At 46.8% G+C, this 3,229-nt stretch overlaps 1 long non-coding RNA gene across 1 annotated transcript; it reads right to left on the bottom strand.

The window, feature by feature from the left end:
• Positions 1-2,055: 2,055 nt before the first annotated feature.
• Positions 2,056-2,819, bottom strand: LOC120728939. Its single transcript, XR_005694825.1, has 2 exons — positions 2,301-2,819; positions 2,056-2,211 (listed from the first exon to the last, which is right to left on the bottom strand). It is a non-coding gene; the product is annotated as an uncharacterized LOC120728939 (long non-coding RNA).
• Positions 2,820-3,229: the final 410 nt, after the last annotated feature.

The raw sequence follows: 3,229 nt of genomic DNA, 5'->3' as shown, positions 1-3,229 counted from the left end.
GGTCGCTCACAGTGGACATAGATGGCTTCTTTCACTCCTCTTTCAAACCATCTGTCCTCTCTGTCCAAAATGTGAACATTGGCATCCTCGAAGAGTGACCTTTGTCCTTTAGATGCAGATGGACTGCTGAGTCTTGTTCTGTGGAGGTGGCTCTTCTATGTTGTGCCATACGCTTGTGAAGTGGCTGTTTGATCTCTCCAATGTAGAGGTCTGGGCATTCCTCGCTGCACTGTACAGCATACACCACATTGTTAAGTTTGTGTTTTGGCGTTTTGTTTTTCGGGTGAACCAGTTTTTGTCTGAGCGTTTTGCTGGGTCTGAAATGCACCGGGATGTCATGCTTGGAGAAAACTCTCCTGAGTTTTTCTGATACACCGGCTACATAGGGGATGACAATGTTGTTGTGTCTGTCCTTCTTATCCTCCCTCGCTGGTGTCTGGTCTTCTTTTCTGTGCCTCTTTGCTGACTTTATCAACGCCCAATTAGGATAACCGCATGTTTTGAGTGCTTCCTTTACATGTGTGTGTTCCTTCTTTTTTCCTTCAGGCTTAGAGGGAACATGTTCTGCCCGGTGCTGTAGGGTCCTAATTACTCCAAGTTTGTGTTCCAGAGGGTGATGGGAGTCAAAGAGGAGGTACTGGTCCGTGTGTGTGGGCTTCCGGTAAACTTCAATGTTGAGGTTGCCGTTCTCTTCAATGTGCACAGCGCAGTCCAGGAAAAGCAAACAGTTATCCTTTGTGTCTTCCCTGGTGAACTTGATGTTTTTATCCACAGCGTTAATGTGCGCAGTGAAGGATTCCACTTCTTGTGTCTTGATTTTGACCCAGGTGTCGTCTACATATCTGTACCAGTGGCTGGGTACTCTTCCTTTGAAAGAGCCAAGAGCCTTCCTTTCCACTTCCTATATGTAAAGGTTGGCTACATGGAGGAAGTGGAAAGGAAGGATAAAGGACACTCTTTCGAGGATGCCAATGTTCACATTTTGGACAGATGAGAGGTGAAACGTCTTCAAGCAACTTAAAGAAGTCCAGACGCTTTTCTTTGCAAGCTCCTTTGACTACGATGACCTGGATGACTGAGAACCTCCACAGACAAGACAGTATGTGGTTGGTCTGTTGGAGGGAATTTTAATCTCAGTGCAGCTAAAAATTGTAGATAATTACACCAGGAACTTACATAAAAATGCTAATTATCTAATAAATGGCCTCTTGTCACTCATAAATAAACTTTTAATGTTCTTCCCTTATATAATGAGCTTTTATGTTTTTCCCTGAACACCTCGTATAAAATTAGAAAAAAAGTTTACTGAGATGCAGGTTACAGGTCACCTGTAGAGATTCAGATTTAAAATAGCTTTCTTAAATGCAGCTGCAAGCAAAGTACTGTAAGCAGTTACTTTGTTTTGCCGATATATGCTGGAGAACATACTAAATATTCGAATGGGGTAACATGATTTATAATTGTATAAACATTGGTAAGATAACAGATAAAAAAAAATATGCACACACTTCCTGTGTGCATATTTCTTGATGTGAGAAGCCTGGAGAGCAATGAGGCGATGCTTTAATGTTGTTATTGAGTGATCCATAATAAAAAGAAATGCAATGTCTGAAAACAGGTAAGTGGTTCACGTTCGGGACAACAGTGAAACCAGAGTTCCTGTAAAAGCTCGCAGTGCAAAAGACATTATAAGCAGCAAAGTAATAAGCACTTGCTTGCTTTTTGGTAGAAAACTGCAGGCCAAACTGGGAGCTCATTCTTTGGTTGAATAACATCATACATTCATACATTTATGATATGTTTGCTCATCGCAGCTGGAGTCCAGCACTTTTGCCTTCAACCTGGCCAGGACTAATACAACCTTACTATCTAACTGATAGTAAGGTACAGATGATGTGGGGTATGTGTGCAAAGGGTTTTGGGGAAATAACATTTATCGATGCCACTATGAAATGCCTGTGGATATACCAGAATAGTGGCTGAGAAGATGACTGTCAGGTGTACTGGATTACACAGATGGATTACGTGGCAGAAACACACACACGGACGCAAAAATAGTTTGTGATGCAAGTTTATATACACGAGTAGGGGGGATATTTACAAGGGAAGGGGCTATATACAGTGATGGATAAAAATGTGCCAGGAGATAAACACCGAGGAGATGAGACGGAGCCGAGGCATGCAGGTAGGCAGCAGACGCACCGGAGCTTCCTGACAACAAGGAACAAAACAGAGCTTATGGCGTACCGTTGATAGCCGAACGTTAAACACAAGTGGACGGAGAGAGTTGGAGAGCTTACTTGACCACCCAAACCACAGCCGCTGCGGTGATCGCAGCCTGATGAAACGTGGCACTCCGTCGCGGATCCACACTAGCCAACACAAAATCCTAGGTAGGCGGGCAGGCGATGGAACAGGCTAAGACAAAGAGAAGCAGGCAAAACGTGGATCCTTAAAACATACAGCTCCACAGCGTAAAATCAACAGATGCAGCCTGTGCTAACTCGTTACCACTTATGACAGCGACAATACTCCGACACCAGACGTCCATGACTCTGCTCCCTAAAAGCGCTCACTGATGACGTCCGATGCGTCGCAGGTGTGTTGGAATGCCATCAAGCCCCGCCTCGCCTACCTATAACCAAAAAGAAAACAAAAACCCAAACAACAACAATACACCTACCCACCACCTCCTAACAGTATCCCCCCCTCAAGGAACGCCACCCGGCGGTCCTCCAGGCTTGTCAGGATGCCTCCTGTAAAAATCCACAATAAGCGCCGGGTCCACAATGAAGGCCCTAGAGACCCAGGAGCGCTCCTCCGAGCCATACCCCTCCCAGTCCACCAAAAACTGGAAACCTCGGCCACGACGGCGCACATCCAGCAGCCGCCGGACCGAATAGACAGGACCCCCGTCCACCACCCGGGCGGGCGGAGGAGGTTCCACGGGTGGGCACAGCGGGCTGCGAGAAACTGGCTGCAGTTGAGAAACATGGAACGTAGGATGAATCCTCATGGAGGCCGGTAGTTGCAGCCTCACGGAAACAGGATTGATGATGTGTTGGATGGTGAAAGGACCCAGGAAGCGAGGGGCAAGCTTCCTGGCCACGCACTTCAAAGGAACATTTGCAGAGGACAGCCAAACCTGTTGGCCCACGGTGTATTGAGGCGCAGGCGTTCTCCTCCGATCAGCAGCCCGGCGAGTCTGAGACACGGTCCGGAGCAGCGC

This window comes from Simochromis diagramma, unplaced genomic scaffold, assembly GCF_900408965.1.
Source record: "Simochromis diagramma unplaced genomic scaffold, fSimDia1.1 OVJJ01000302.1, whole genome shotgun sequence".
Taxonomy (NCBI): Eukaryota; Metazoa; Chordata; class Actinopteri; order Cichliformes; family Cichlidae; genus Simochromis; species Simochromis diagramma.
The sequence above is the reverse complement of the archived record's forward strand: the minus strand, read 5'-3'. Positions and strand labels throughout refer to the sequence as shown.